Source organism: Hemiscyllium ocellatum, chromosome 23 (assembly GCF_020745735.1).
Source record: "Hemiscyllium ocellatum isolate sHemOce1 chromosome 23, sHemOce1.pat.X.cur, whole genome shotgun sequence".
NCBI lineage: Eukaryota > Metazoa > Chordata > Chondrichthyes > Orectolobiformes > Hemiscylliidae > Hemiscyllium > Hemiscyllium ocellatum.
In genome coordinates this window covers 20,452,792-20,470,141 of record NC_083423.1, presented here as the reverse complement: position 1 = coordinate 20,470,141, position 17,350 = coordinate 20,452,792, and the positions used below count along the sequence as shown (strand labels likewise).

General features: G+C 40.0%; 1 long non-coding RNA gene across 5 annotated transcripts in view; it reads left to right on the top strand.

The window, feature by feature from the left end:
* Positions 1–17,350, top strand: part of LOC132826689 (uncharacterized) — a 28,912-nt gene that overhangs the window by 4,410 nt on the left and 7,152 nt on the right. For 3 of the 5 annotated variants that reach the window (XR_009645900.1, XR_009645902.1, XR_009645904.1), the window contains exons 2-4: positions 8,384–8,491; positions 11,085–11,913; positions 12,688–12,779. This is a non-coding gene — a long non-coding RNA (uncharacterized LOC132826689). The remainder of the gene's footprint in view (positions 1–8,383; positions 8,492–11,084; positions 11,914–12,687; positions 12,780–17,350) is intronic. The other 2 variants (XR_009645903.1, XR_009645901.1) reach the window with 2 other exon arrangements.

Sequence of the window (17,350 nt, the reverse complement as noted above, 5' to 3'; positions counted from 1 at the left end):
TTGATACACTAATTTTGAATAATGTAGATAATTACAACACTTACAAGCTACTTGGCCTAACCAGGCCTTGCTGTGTGTAGTGTGTGCACTATAATTGGTTTCTTCAGAATATGGCAGACAAACTAACTGTCCTTAAAAGGAGCAGCACTGAAGGCTGATTTCAAAAGGCACAGCTGAGGGAACATTGCAATATCAGAAATGCTATTGACACACTCTGGTGGATGTAAAATCCTATCGCACAGCTTAGAAGAGCAGGTGTTCTCTATGATGCCCAGGGCAACACTTAGCCCTCAACGAACATTACTAAAAACAGATTGTCTTGCCACTTTTCATTACTGTACTCAGGATCTTGCAGAACACATTCACTGTCTTGTTTCCTACATGACAGAAGTGACCATACTTCTAAAGTACTCCATTAGCTGTCCAGTGCTTTGGAACATGGTGAGGTTGTGAGAGAACCAATAATTTTTTGTAATCTATTTGTATTGTTTTCACTACAGAATTATGATTTTTAAGATTACTGATAAATGCCCATTTCTTGGAAAGTTTCACAAATGTTGGTTACTGATCCATTTCTCATTACCTTGTCTCTACTTCCTCAGAAGGCTAAGGAAATTTGGCATATCCACATTGACTTACCAATTTTTATAGATGCACCACAGAAACCATTCTATCCTGATGCATCACCTCTTGGTATGGCATCTGCCCTGCCCAAGACCACAAGAAATTAGGGAGTTGTGAACACAGCACAGTCCACCACATAAACCGTTGACTCTGTCTATACTTCCCACTGCCTTAGAGCAGGCAACATAATCAAAAATCCCTCCCACCTGGTTAAACTCTCTTCCATCGGGCCGAAGGTACAAAAGTTTGAAATTTTGAATGGGCTTCTCATATATTAGAGTTGATCTTTCTCTGCACCTTCTCTGTGGCTGTAACACTATGTTCTGCATTCTGTTTTGTTACCCTGATGTACTTATGTAAGGTATGATTTGCCTGGATATGACAATGGCAAACAATGCTTTTCGCTGTATCTCAGTACATGTGACAATAATAAATCAAATCAAATCTCACACAAGGATTTGTTAATATGCACATTGCAAAATGTTGGTTTTAACTAACGGAGCTGATATCATCTGATGCCAAGTTGCACACACTGAGGAAGGGGCTGTTACTGTTGCTTCCAGCCTAATGAACCAAACCCAAATAAATGAGATAGAAAGAGAAGGACAAGTACAGTCATATGTACTTCAAGAGAGAATAAAAGAGAGCCAGGTTAGTTGTAAAGAGACACAAAGGTCAAATAGAAAAACATAGAAACAAAGTAAGACAGATAGGAGAGACAGGGTTAGAAATACATGCAGAAAGTTAAACATTGAAAAAAAAAGCAAATGCAAAAATAGATGGGTGTAGGAAGAAACAGTCAGAAACATGAAGAGAGATGGAAACATGGCAAAAAGTGAATGCCGAGAGGTAGCTGGAAGGTGATCAGGCAATAAATAGAGGAACAGATAAAAAGTATTTAAAGACAGATGGACAGTCAGGTTGTTGGAAAGCAAGTCAAGAAGGCAGCTGCTGCCCTGTTTGTCCTAATACAAGATCCAATATGTTGTCATCCTCCTAATATTTTATCATGTACACAAACTAAGGAGCTGTAACTAACTCCACAGAAACTAAAATAAAATAGTGGACGCTCAAGAGACTGGTGGCCAGGCTATCAATAAAATCACTGTGAATCAGCAATAGGCAAGAATCAGACAATTTCAAATATGCTTTCAAAGTGGCAAATGTCAAAAGAAGAGGCACACTAATCATGTTCTATTGCTCATTAACTCTTTGCTGAGATGAAGTGGAGCATTTAAAGTAATAATGATAAGTTTGCAAAAACATACGTGAAAAATATAGTCACAAAAATGAAGGAACAGGACAAATAAAATAGTAATACGTGTGCTTTGTTAAAAGGATCCCAAAGTATTTAAGGTACAATGTATTACATTGTATAATCATGTTCATTACAGATGAGGAAGATCATCTGGCCCATCTTATCGCCAGGATCTTATGATTCTTCCTAACAATACAGCATCCAATTTTGGCTTGAATAATTCCAAGAATTATAACTACTACTCTATTCCTCAGCTTTAGTTGAGGTCTGGGACTCCAAACACTGGCAAATAAACGAGTTATTCCATCATTCTTGTGTCAAAGAAAGACAAGTAAACTTGTCAAAGACAAAAGATGAAAAAGGAAGAGAGAGAAAGAAGAGAAGTGAAGGAAATAATTACTTACATCTATAAAATGGCTTTCATGACCTTGAGGTATCACAAAACATTTTGTAGTAAATTAAGTATTGTTTAAAAGTGTAGTCATTGTTGTAATGTAGGAAACATGGCTGTCAATTTATACAACTAAGGTCATAGCAATGTGTTAATGTCCAGATAATCTGACGCTGATTGACAGAAAAAATAAATGAAATATTTTTAAAGTGCGATGTTTTGTTGAAAGGTACATTTTGACAACAATTTGGTTAAGATTGAGGAAAATAAAGTAATGTTGATAGGTGTAACTTCCTGCTAGGTACCAGTTGGCGTTACTCCACAGAGAGGTCAACACTTTAGGCCCTTAATTTCTTAATCTACAAATATGACCTGGATACTGGAATTAACTATACAGTCATCATGTTAACTGATAATAAAAACAAAAAGCAGATGAGTCAGGCATGCATTAAAGGATTTACAAAGTGATTTAGCTATGGAGAGCAAATGAGACAAATTAAATTCAAATTAAATTGTTTGATAAAAAATATTGCATATAAGCATTGGTGATCCACTAAGCCTGCCTCATACTTAGTAATTTCATGTAAAAAAAACTAACTTGTGTTCAAAATATTTAAGATAAAAATATACAATAGATTGACTTGAATTAGTGCAAGGTGACACAGAATGAACCAGGGCTACGACATGCAACACAACACGTTCAATGTTCAGACAATGCAGTGAATATTAAATACTTGGTGGGGTTCTTGTGGTGCTGCAGTAGTGTACTTCTGTCTGGTTTCACCTCACACCTGCCCTGAAGGTTTGTCAAATACGTTCAAACAGGTTAGTTTTAAAAAGGAACTTAAATGTTTTTCACAATCCAAAGTGAAAGAACAACACATCAGCACATGTAGTCTTTACAATGAACCTGAATGTTAAAAAAATCAACAATTATGAAATAAAAGACCACAAAGAATGAATGGAACTGGAAGAGCTTTATAGATTAGAATTCATCTCAATCCTTTATTAAAAATGCATTTGGCTGATTTGCATTTTACTGAACTAACAAATAACTCTATGCTGACAGTGAGCTATTACAGGAAAGGGCCACACCTGAGTAACAATTTATTTGGAGAATTTTGAGTCAGTAAAAGTATAATGATGCAAAATACAATTAAAACAGATGATGTTCATTTCCTATTGACAACATTCAGTTTTGCAACTTCGGTCCTTGCAATTGTGAGAAGAGGAATCATTATACCATTGCACCAACCTTCATTAAGTGGTGAAACAGTTTTCCAATCTTACCCCCTCTTCCAAAACTAAAGCTACAATTGATCATGAGAATCCCTGCTCTAAATGTGACCTGCTACCCTCAATCATATTTCAATTTGGTTTGATTTGCGTTTTAGTTTGGAGAGTTGAATTCAACTACAGCCAAAGAGGTACACTAAAAACATCATTTTCCCAGGACTCAGCTGGGAGAGCCAAACCAGAATGATAATCTCTGTTAGAGTTAGTTGATAGAAACACACTAAACCCAGAGTTTATCCAGGACAGAATTCAGAAGACCAGAGCTAAAAGCAGAATTCTTCAAGTGTGTTTCTGGAATTGCAAAAAAGGAGTCAACAATTGCTACCAGTTAGGTTTAGCATTTGAACACAAGCTTTACACAAAACCATGGTTTTCAATTCAATTGCAACTCCACATCTGCTATTTTTTGCTTACTTGACATTGGTGTCATTTGCTACAGTGAAAAATTCCATAGCAACAGACATTCTATAGCAATACACGTTAGTAACAGGAACAGTAACTATTAATCATGAAAGTGTGAGGGGAGTCACATCTGTTTCTGAGATGAATCAGTGACATTTACCATCACCTGGATGACCATCATCCTTGTCTTTTGCGTAAGGTAACTGACTAAATCTCATGAAAAATTCAATAGTAATATTTAACTTGAGGAAGTAATGATTAGATGACATCAAGTTTGTGCATTAATGAAGAAGGCAAGACTGAGGCAGGGAAAGAGTTTGACAGTTCTCAGGCCCTGAGAATGAAAAAGGTTAGAAGTAGGAGATTATTGTAATGCATTGAGGATGGAGGTAATGACACAGGATATTGAACTTGGAGCAGCAAGAGAAATAATTATAGGACTACACTGATCAATAATAGTGATGTAACATGTACCTCTAACAAGAATTGCCTCAAACACAGGAGGTATGGTTAGTAAGTTTGCAGAAGACACCAAACTTGGTGGTATAGTGAACAGCAAAGATTACCTCAGAGTACAATGGGATCTTGATCAGATAGGCTAATGAGGTGAGGAATGGCAGATGGACTTTAGATAAATGGAAGGTGCTGTATTTTAAAGACAAATTAGGGCAGGACTTATACACTTAATGGTAAGATCCTGTGCATTGCTGAATAAAGAGACCTTGGAGTGCAGGTTCATTGTTCCTTGAAAGTGGAATCCCAGGTAGATAGGATAGGGAAGAAGGCATTTGGTATGCTTGCCTTTATTGGTAAGTGCGTTAAGTATAGGAATTGGGAGGTCATGTTGCTGCTGTACAGGACATCAGTTAAGCCAATATTGGAATACTGCATGCAATTCTGTCTCCCTGCTATAGGAAGATTGTTGTGAAACTTGAAAGAGTTCAGAAAAGACTTGCATGTTGTCAGGGTTTGAGCTATTGGGAGAGGCTGAATAGATTGGGGCTACTTTACCTAAAGAATCAGAGGCTGTGGGGTGACTATAAAATCATAGAGGGCAAAGATAGAGTAAATAGACAAGGTCTTTTCCCCAGGGTGGGGAGTCCAAAACTACAGGGCATAGGTTTATGGTGAGAGGGCAAAGATTAAAAAGGGACCCAAGGGGTAACTTTTTCATGCAGACGGTGGTGTGTTTGGAATGAGCTGTCAGAGGAAGTGGTGGAGTCTGGTACAATTACAACATTCAAAAGGCATCTGGATGTGTTTATGAATAGGAAGTGTTCAGAAGGCTATGGGCCAAATGCTGGCAAATGGGACTAGATTTATTTAGAATATCTAGTCAGCATGGATGAGTTGGACCAAAGAGTCTGTTTCTATGCTATATATCTCTGTGACTCTAAGTGAATGATAGCAGTCTCTTGAATGCTGCTATGAAACTATTTGTCCTATTTACAATTAACATCAACTAAGCATACAAAGGATAAATTTCAGCCTCCAAGTCATAGCTCCAAAATCTGCCTATGACTTCCCTGTATAGTGATGTGATCTGAATGTGTACTTGTATTCCCCTCCCCAACACACACACACACACACACACACACACACACACACACACACACACACACAGTGGCAGGGCATGCTATTAGGAAGGGAGTTACAGGATTTTGATCCAATGATAATTACACGGTTTCATGTCAGGATGATTGTAGCTTGGACAAAACTTTCAGTTTGTGGTGTTTTCATGCATTTGCTAACCTTGTCCTTCCAGATGTTCGAGGTTGCAGTTTGGAAGATGCTGACAAAGGAGCATTGATCTGTTGCTACAGTGTATCTTGTATATGATATACACTGTTGTACATGCATTTAGCTCAAGTCTACACCACATCATGGGGTAGGTTTGCTGCCATCATCCCCTTTGAATGTAGGAATCTACAGGGACTCCTTCATCTAGAGGTAAAGGTAAACTAATTCTTTGTCAAACTAAATGAGGCTCTTGTTCTGAACATAGTTTCTTACAAGTTAGTTACTAGATATAAGTTACATTGTTATGATATCCATTACTACAGAGACTATGAGACTGTATACTATACGACTAGTATATAGATCTTACCTCTTCAATATCAGAAACTATTCTACCTAAAAATCCATTTGACATCATGATAGTGAGTGGTACTTAAGGCACTCCTCAGTATTCAGACTTTCAGACACCAATGTCTTATACAACACACACTGCTACCCCTATGCATTAGGGGATGAATGTTGAAGGTGGTGGGCAGACTGCCAATCAAGTGAACTACTTTGCCTGTACCTGTGATTCTGCCACAGTATGTCTGTGACTGTATCATGGCTGTCACGTGCATCTGTGGTTAACACTGTTGCCTCACAGGAGCCTGGGTTCAACTCCACCCTTGGGTGACTGTCAGTGTGGAGTTTGCACACTCTCCCAGTATCTGCATGGGTTCCCTCCAGGTGCTCCAGTTTCCACAGTCCAAAGATGTGCAAGTAAGATGGATTGGCCATGGAAAATTGTCTACAGCATCAAGGGATATGTAGATTAGGTGGATTAGCCATGGAAAAGCTGATTTACAGTGATAGGGTTTGGGTGGGTCTGTGGGTATGCTCTTTGGAGGGTCTATGTTGATGCGATGGGCCAAATGGTCTGTTTCCACATTGTAGGAATTCTGTGATTCCCATAGACAGAGATAGTAGATGGGTTTGCTCCGCACTGTTGTACTACAATGGATAATTGTATGGAGATCAAGCACATGAGATTTAGAAGACAGCAAGTGAAGAGAGACTTCTCCATATGGCAGGACATGAAAAGCGATATTTGCAATGGAACTCTGTCCATGTGTGTCAATGGCTTAGAGTTTTGTATAATCCTAGTTTTACAGGTGACACTACATTATGGAGTATCTTACATTGGGCAAATCATAGTTGATCTATATCTCAACTCCATTTACCCACCTTAGTTCTATGCCCCCCAAAAATCAATTGATCCTAATTTTTAAAGCTTCATTGAATCTCAGCATGTCCATATGGTATGAGTTCACTCCAAGATCCAGCAAATGTATTTTCTGCACAAGGTTGCGAACCAAACCATCCCTGTTTCCTGACTGTTTAAGTGTCAAATTGTGGAATTCCCTCCCAAACAACAATGTGGGTGTACCTATATTGTATGGACATACTGAGATTTAATGAAGCTTTCAAAATTAGGATCAATTGATTTTTGGGGGATACATGCTCAGAGCAGATGTGCTGGGCCAAAGGGCCTGTTACTGTGCTGTACTGTTCTATGTTCTGTCGAGCAAAGGTGGATAAATGGAGTTGAGATACAAATCAACCATGAATTAATTCAATGGTGGGACACAGTATAGGCTCAGTGGTCTCTTCCTGTTCTCACATCTATGTGTAAGAAAGGTTCTGTGATCAGTATTCTACTAAATAATTCCACTTAAGTGCTGCTTTTCCCTAACTGGTTGGAAGCTGGGATTACTCCAACACCCACTGAATTCCTTTGGGATTGTTATCTTAGAGGAGAGCACCTAATTACCTAACCTTATTTTGGTAAATATCCAACTAACAGACAGCCCAGGAAAAGAGATCAAGCAGCAGGAATACTGAAAGCTGTGTGCAAATGGGTGTTGGTTGCAAATTGCCCCAAGTAATGAGCAGCTCTACTTTAATCTACAGAGATAATGGAATATTTCAGGCCATCATCGCCTCTTCAGGAAATGAGACAACAATTGTAGTGCAGTTTCCAAGCAACTCCTGGACATGGCTCATGCTTAGCTGGGCAACTTCATGCCATTAGTGTGTTTGTTTTACATTCTGAAATGGTCTGAAGATTGCAAGACCCCTAAGTTATAAACTGCTCCAAATTGTTAATTCCATTGACTTCCATGGTAAGTAAAAGTCAGGAAAGATGTAAAATAGACAATAATTAAACCAAACAAAATTAGCTTTTCTTTCAAGGCATTTGTAATCAATCTCAGCCAGGTCCCTACATGATCTTACAGAGGGAAAACTTCATATTTGTTATTTTGTTGTCAAATCAGTTTGTAATTACTGATTTGATAAAACTTCCTGGAAATACTTCCTGCAACATTAATTATATTTACACAATGATTTGACATCCAAATTTCACTCTAGTCCCACCCATTTCTGAAAGAATTTAGCAGAGATTCTTGGAAAGTGACTCTCATCTCCCACCTTATCTGAAGGACAACTAAAGGGCATTCATCAGGCTGGAGCCCTCAATAACCAGCTGTCTCCAGAGAGATTCTGATTACAAATGAACCACCTAGTGTGGTACTCAGCATAGAGGCCTCAAGTTCAATTTTCATTCTGACCTGCAATTGCCGATATCAGACAATTGAGGTGTTGATACCAACCTTTGCATTCCTGTTTTTCAGAGCAGGTTCATTAGGCCCAGCTAATGAACATCCCAATGACCGACACAAACAAATGGGGACACGACAGCCTAGTGGTATTATCACTGGAATCTTAATTCAAAAACCCAGGTAATGTTCTTGGGACCAGGGTTCAAATCCCACCTTGGTGGATGGTAGAGTTTGAACTTGATATAAAAATCTGGAATTAAGAATGCGTTGATGATTGTCAAAAAGTCCATCTGGTTCATTAATGTCCTTTTGGGAAGGAAAGTGCCATCCTTACATTCTACATGTGACTACATCCAGGCAATGTAGTTGATGTTTAACGTCCCTAAGGGCAATTAGGGATGGATAAGAAATGCTGGCCTAGCCAGCGATGCCCTCATCCTGTGAATGAATGAATAATTTTTAAAAACTCAACTTGTATTAAGGCTAGTTACTACGGTGACATATTTTCTTGGGAATGAGGATAACTTTCTTCCACAGCAATGCTGTGGATCCTGTGGTGATGAAACAATTCAATGTTAGATTGGCACATCCCATCATAGGCCAGGCAGTGGTGTTTGATCAGGTGGGATACGCCTTCCTCTGTTTACCCTTGGCCTCCACCTGGGCCTGTCAGAGATGCTTGAGATGGCCAGTGGATGTTTCTACTCCAGTTCAGTATTAGGGATGTAGACAATATACTACAAGCAATGCAGCTGTTTAATCATAGAGACCCCCAGTACTCAAGATGTTGGCCTCAGACAGAACATTGATATTGTATACCTCTCCTGCCACTGGATTTGCAAGATTTTGTAAAGGTACCACTGGTGACCACATGGGTTTGAGGTATCTGCTGCATATTGTCCATGTCTCCGACACACATAGAAGGACAGGTGACCACTGCGAGCTTGCAAACCATGAGTTTAGTGTCAGGTTTAAGACCTTTGTCATCAAACTTTCAATTTCTCAGATGGTCAAAGGCTGTGCTGCACACTGGAGCAATGTTAAAGTTTCATTGTTGACATCTGCCCTCACTGAGAAGAGGTTGCCAAGATATGGGAATTAATCCACATTGTTCAGTGGCTTGCTGTGGATCTTGATAGTCAACTGTCAGTATTGTGTGGCAGTAGTAGGCTGGTGAGGACCCTTGTCCATTCTCTGCTCTGCCTCTGCGAGTGCAGTGATAATAGGTTGGTGTTTAGCGTCTGAATGTTTACACACAGAAGCATCATCTGCAAACTGCAACTTGAAAGCAGAGTTTGGAGTGGTCTTGTTTCTGGACTGGAGACAACAATTTGAACAGTTTCCTAACTCCAGTGGGAAGCTTCTTAGACTTGGGATATTGTTGTGGCAAAGAAGGTGGAGAGGAGGATCAGTGCAATAACACAGCCATGTTTGACCGCAGTTATTTTGTTGTATAATACCAGGTCTAATATAAAATACCCTCTGATTGGCTCTAGAACATGCTGTTCTAAGAAACTATTCTGAAAATAATTCTATGACATGCTCATCTGGGCATTTCATTTTCTCTTCTGATTTTTCCAATTTGTAAGTAGTTTAAAATTCCCCATAATATTCATTCTACCTATCTGACAACCCAGAGGGAAAAACACCAGTTTAAAATGTAATATTTGGAAATGAATGTATCAGTCAGTAGAACCCCATTTAGAAGTTTAAAGGTAAGTTGGACTGATATGTGTCATTCATACGTTTTACTTGTAAGTTTTTTTTTCTGGAAAGCTACCACTATTTCATCTTTGACAATTTAATTACCTCATAATGCTGACACAGGGATTGCCCTACCACTTTCTGGTGTGGGGTCCCTTTATCAAACTCAATTAGATTGAGGACTGAACATAGGAAAGCTTGCTAAGTGCCATTTCTGCCCTTGCTACTGATGTCTTGTCCTGTCTCCCACAACTCCCACCTTGTAAAACTCAACTCCTCTGCATATTACTTACCTGTGACCTGAGCTGATCTCAGAGTCATGCCCTTTCGGCAGCAACTATGGCCTCTAAAGCAGTGTTGATGAACACGAGAGCTACATTGGCTCCAGTTCACTGGCAACTCTTGCTCAGCAGGACCTTTTCCCTCAAGGACCTGATTCCAGTGAAAGGCCCCCTTATTATACCATCACTGCCTGATTGGCTTGAGGTTCATTGGGCCTTTGGTACCTAAATCTCAGGATCATACAAATTACTTTGTAATCATGTGTTACTGAAGCACTAAATATAAAAGACAGAGAAATGCCTGCTGACAATGCTTCTGTGCTGTGACTTCAAATAGCAAGACAGGCATTTAGGCACCTACTTACATACATGAGCAGTTATTGAACAAAAGCTCAATAACAGCTCTCTTAATTAATAAATATTGGATGCAGTTATTACTGCATAATATGAGAATTTATACTTTTAGGTAACTTGTTAATTTAGTGCATACTGCCTACATAGTAACAAAGTCAGATTCTCACAATATAGGAAATCTAATTTTACAATAGCAATTACTTTATTTTCTCACATACACTGGGAACTTACATTGCTGTACTTTACAAAAAGTCCACCACTGACTAATTATTAAGAGAGGGGTTGTATTTATTGCAACAATGTTTATTTATAATAACATAAAGTAATCTTAAAACAGAGCAAATAATAGCAGATAAGTAGATTTGAACTGATATTTAAATCACTGTCCTTCAAGACTCAATAATCTCTCAATCTTTTTCCTTTCTCTTTGACAGAGACAGTTACATTCTGGGAGATGAAGGGAGATTGTCCCTAAACGAGTGGACTTTGCTGAACTGATGGCACCAGCAGTAAAGCTACAAGCACCTCATGTAATACAGGCTGGGAGGGTTCTGTTCCACATTTGTGTTGAATTATCTGATAATGGTGAGGTCATGTGTGCAATCCAATTGGCATTAGTGACCTTGGAGTTAAAGAATGCTGACACTTGTGTCCCCTTCCACCAAACCCCCTCCAAATGGTACTTAATTTTTGTCAATACCTCAAGTTCTTTAAGCTCTTATTCAGATTCTATTGATATTATGAATTGTATTTTGTAAAACGTTTAGAGCCTCCACCCTTCCTCCCCCTCACCCTACCTTACCTTTCAGGTGCATAGCCAGCTTGAATTCTGGTGGCAGTATATCGCTGTGCTGCTGTCTCATGTCCATGCCCATGGTGGGACACACTTGGATGTCCCACCCCGGGGGAGAACTGATCGCCTCGAGGCTGAGTTGGGTCCATTTCTCCCACAATTGTCCGATAATCAATCCGGTAAAAGTCATGCTCTGAGTCACTAAATCCACCGTAACACTGTCTGTCCATTTCCCTGCTCTCAGGAAAATAACTTCCAGAACCTTCCAAGTGTTGAAGTGTACAGTTCACCGGGGAAGGCAGATGGTGTTGAGAGAATCAAACTGAATACTGCCGAGACATCCTACCACCGTAAGCTCACCATTCAGGATCAACAAAACGCCAAGAGATATCCTTGAAACAGTTCAGCAAATTTAAGTTTTCTTCACACTGCCCTAGGGTCCATATAAAACAGCAACAACTTCTAAATTGGTACAATTATTTTAAAAATCTCTTAGAAAAATAGATGCTTTCTAAATGAAATGTAGTAAAATATTTGAATATACATTATTTTGATTGTAAATTTATGACAATGGATGATTACTCTCTCTCTCTCCTTTCCCTTTCTCTCGTCTCTTCTGTTCTCAGCTGGTGTACATTAGAGAGTATTTTTGTTCTGTAGCCCAGCCCTACAGCTCTAGATTAGCCTTATTCTGACAGTGCCAGACGTCACATTGTTAAAGAGGATTGGACACTCAAGCGAAACAATGTTGTTCCTGCAAGTCCCGCCCATTTGACAAACACACAAACACAAACTCATGTCAACTATTCCCTTTAGTGCTTCTACTCGTACCCCTGGGAGCAATGTAGCTACATGTGAGTGTGCAATGAACAGCAGTATAATAGCTGAACAGAGAAAACTCGGAGATTCCTTACAGATTGGGACAATCTAATACTTCTCCCCTTTTTTCATCTTGCTATTTATGACCCATGCTAAAATCTTGTGTTTCAAAGATTTAGTTAAATGCAGTCTGTATGAAAGCCTACACATCTTACAAGTAGGTGTGAGAAGTGAAAATATAGCTCTATATCAGTTGATTACATTTCAGAACAGGTGTACGTCTTCCTTTCCATTGTCATGTCATATAGATTGTGTGCTACAATGTGGCTGGAATTATCAGTGTTTGTTATGACCTGACTTGCCGATTATATTGAGCTTAGCTAAACTCCCTTATCTTATCTAAGAAAACTCTCTTCCTTATCTAGGGAAAAAAAGCTACTGCAGTTGGAGGTGTTCCAAAGGTGATTCACTAGCCTGATCCCGGATATGGAGGGACTATTTTATGAGGAAACGTTGAGTAAGTTGGGCCGATATTCATTGCAGTTTGGAAGAATGAGAGGAAACATTGTTCAAACATACAAGATTCTTAGGGACCTTAACAGGGTAGATATTGCAAGGTTGTGTTCCCTGGTTGGAGAGTCTACAACGTAAAGAGAGGCTAGAAAAACTCAGGTTGTTTTCCCTGGAGCAGCAGATGCTAAGTGGAGACTTGATAGAAGTAAGTAAAATTATGAGATACTTAAATAGGGTTGACGGTTCAGGATCTTCTTCCGTGAATTGAAATGTCTAATACTAGAGGGCATGGCTTTAAGGTGAGAGAGGCAAAGATAAAAGGAGATATAAGGGGCAAGTTATAGTAGTAGTAGGAGCCTTGAATATGCTGCCGGGGTGATAGTGGAAGCAAATGTGATAGGGGCATTGAAGAGACTTTTAGGTATGCACATGAATATACAAGGAATGGAAGGATATGGACCAAGGGCAGACAGAGAGATTAGTTTAATTTGGCATCATGTTTGGCACAACATTGTAGGCCGAAGGGCCCCTTCCTGTGCTGTACTGTTCTATGCTATAAAAGAGGACATAATCTCAGAATAAGGTTTTGCCAATTTAAGACAGGAATGAGGAGAAATTTCTTTTCTCACAGGGAAGTGAATTTATGGAATTCTCAACTTGTAGTGGCTGCGTCGTTGAGTTAAGTACATTCAAAGCTGAGATAGATTTGTAATTAATAATGGAATCAAGGGTAATGGGGAAAAGGCAGGAAAGTGGAGTTAAGGATTATCAAATCAGCCATGATCTCATTGAATGGTGGAGCAGACTAGATGGATTGAATGGCCTACCTCTGTTACTGTGTCCGTCTTATGGCCTCTCTGATGGACTCTTGGAGTATACTCACTTGGGACTTTTGTTCCAGTACACTAACTTGGTGTACCTCTGCCCATACACTGACGCAATGTTACTCCACAAGTTCACTCACTCAGTGTTATTCTTCCAGGATATCAACTCGAGTGTAACCTCAGTGTTACTCCTCCAAGTGCACTGAATCAATTTTAACTCCCCAATACATTGGCCCAGTTTACTCTTCCAGGACACTCATTCGGTGTTAATCCTCCAATATGCTGATGCAATATTAATCCTCGAGTACATTGACTCAGTGTGCAGGCTCTTCCAGGTCCACCTAGAGTTTTTAGAATGGCAGCCAAGGAGGTCAAATGGCTGGGAGGCAATAATTCAGTTTCCCAATGGTTCAACTAAATTCTCAGATTCTTCCAGGTGGGCTGACATTTCCTGACCTTCAGGGTCAGGAATGTCTTTTGCATTCCTCAGCATGCAGTGAATGATCATTAACAGTCCAGTCCACTGGAATTGCTTTTACAGACACAATCATGTTGGCCAAAAACAAGAAACTTGTGTTTTTGCCATCCACAGTTTTCTAGCAGGGGAGGGTGCAGGTGAATTACTCAAAAGAAAAATTTACAAGCAACGTCTTTCTCCAAAATGAGTTTCAAAACAAAAGCCTCTCATAGAATGCAAATGGAAGGGAACCATTTATTTGAACATGTATAAACAACCAACTGAGGCAATTGAAACAGAAAGTGGAAAATACTATTGTGCCGGCACTTTTAAGGAAAGTATTCATTGCAGAGTACAGATGAACCAAATCCAACAACTCCAAACACAAACATCCCAACCATGTCCTGCCATTTTTTAATCTTTGATGAGCAAGGCACCTAAACATCACCAGTAGTGTTGACGGTGCGAGAGGTTTCTCATTCAGCTGTAGAGAAACATTCACAGGCTTTTTATATGCAAGTCGGCAATCTGGAAATGAAACCATTATACAGGCTGTAGATTCCTAGATTGTAGGATTTATCAAGGGCGATAATGAAGGACACCAAGAGTCAGATTGTGTTCATTGCTACACTATTGAAAGATCAAGGTTGCAAATATCTTGCACATAGTGACATCAGAAAAGGAAAAATCAGTTATGGACAGGGCCAGTCTGATCATTTAGGCAAACACTGCTGCCTCACGCGCCGGGTTCGATTCCTGTCTCCTGTGTGGAGTTTGCACATTCTCCCCGTGTCTGCTTTGGTTTCCTCCCATAGTCCAAAAATGGCAGGTCAGGTGAATTGGCCATGCTAAATTGCCCATAGTGTTAGGTGCATTAGTCAGGGGGAATGGGTCTGGGTGGGTTACTCTTTGGAGGGTCGATGTGGACTTGTTGGGCTGAAGGGCCTGTTTCATAATGTAGGGAATCTCATCTAATCAAACTACATTGTTGATTAGAGCTGAAAATGTGTTGCTGGAAAAGCGCAGCAGGTCAGGCAGCATCCAAGGAGCAGGAGAGTTGACGTTTCGGGCATGAGCCCTTCTTCAGGAATCAACAATTCTAGATTATTGATTAGTCCACTAGACTTTAATGTGTTTACAATTTGCCTGAAGAGATTTTTTTTCTATTTAAAAAGGTATACTATTATGTTGCCTCTTTTAAATAAAATTATCAAATACTGTACTTGTGAAAGTTGAACAGATAAAAGGACCGGCAAAGCGAAATGATGCCTTCTGCAAATACCTTTGATTTGACAAACACCAAATTAGAAGCAGTGCACATCAACACAAAGGCAGCTCACCTCAAGATAGAGTTATCCACTTGACTGGATGGATGCAGTTCCAATAACACTCAAGAAGCTTGACATCATCCGGGACAAGCCCAGTTGCTTGGCACCACATTCAACAGCATCCACTCCCTCCATCACAAATGCTCAGTAGCAGCAGTGTGTGCTATCTACGAAATGCAGAAATTCACCAAAGATCCTAAGGTAGTACTTTCCAAATCCATGACTATTTCTGTCTAGAAGGACATGGTCAGCAAATTCATAGGAACACCATCACTTGCAAACTCCACTCTAAGACATCCACCATCCTAACTTGGAAATATATCGCCATACTTGCATTGTTGCTTGGTCAAAAATGGAATTCCCTCCTTCACGGCATCCTGGGTCAAATGACAGCACATGGACTGCAGCAGTTCAAGAAAACAACTCACCACCACCTTCTCAAGGGCAGCTAGGGACAGGAAATAAATACTGGCCAGCCAACGACACCCACATTTCACAAGTGAATTTTAAAAAATCAAAATGAAGGCAAAAGTTAAAAATCTCACAACGCTAGGTTATAGTCCCAACAGATTTATTTGAAAGCACTAGCTTTTGAAACACTGCTTCTTCATCAGGTGGTCCACCCTAGTCTAACACCGGCTCCTCCAAATCAAAATGAAGACAACTTACTTCATGATAGTGGTAGTTCAGAGCATCAAATGTACTGGTTGTACTAGAGCACTTCTATAAGATATACAAAACAGGTCAGACCAGTGTGTGGTATTTGCAAGTTTTACTGGGTTTTTTTTTCCCTTCTGGGCCAAAAATAGAATGGAGAAGACAAATTGCAGTGGCATGTCCAAGTCAAAAAGATAACAAAACTACGTAAAGAACTGTGGATGCTGGAAATCAGAAACAAAAACAGAAATTGTCGGAAAAACTTAATAGGTTGGGCAGCATCTGTGGAGTTAAAGCAGAGTTAATGTTTGGGTCCAGTGACCCTTCTTCAAAACTGATTATAGCCAGGGAAAGATTGGTTTATTTGCTGAAGATGGGAGTGTGGGATGGGGTGGGGTAACCAATGGATGCGGATGAAAGCCTGAGAGAGAGAGAGAAAGAGAGACGAACACAGTTGGGTGGACAAAGGAATAAGTACAGGTCAGCCTGGGAGAATCAATATTATGAATGTGGACCATTAGTGGCTGACAATAGACTATTTAAGGCAGCAGCCCATGTGATGACAAGACCTGATGTGTGGGGGTTGAGTAAGGACATGGACAAAACATGCTCAGGCCCTAAAATTGTTGAACTCGTTATTAAGTCCAGAAGGCTGCAGGATTCCCAAGTGCGCTGACTTCACTCCAGCATTGCAGGAAAGCCGGAATCAGAGATGTTGGCCAAGGAACACAGTGGTGTGTTGAAGTGGCAGGCAACTGGAAGCTCAAGTTCATTTTTACGGAAGAATATACGTGTTCCACTAAGTAGTCGCCCAGTCGAGGAGAGCACATTAATGGAGCAGTGAACACAGTAGACGAGATTAAGTGAAGTGCAGATAAATCGCTGCTTGACCTTCAGAAGGTGTTTCTGAAGCCTTGGATAATGAGGAGGGAAGAAGTAAACAGGCTGGTGTTACACCTTCTCCAATTGTATGGAAAGGCACAGTGGCTGTGAAGAGGTGTTGGGAATGGAGGAGGAGTAGACCAAGGTGTGCAAGAGGGAACAGTCCCTGCGAAAGGCTGACAAGGGAAGGCAGTGGAATATGGTGGTGGCATCTGCAAGACATGGCAGCTAATGATGCTTTGAATGTAGATGCTGATGGATGGTAGGTGTGGATGACGGACTTCATGTTGTTGTGGGAGGCAAGAGAACAGCTGAGGGTCATATGGTTAGTGATACTGTCAGATATTGTTTGCAGGCAAATAGTTTCTCTAAACTGATATCACACGTTTGTGCTTTTTTAAAGTTCAACATGCATTGGGAATCTTTC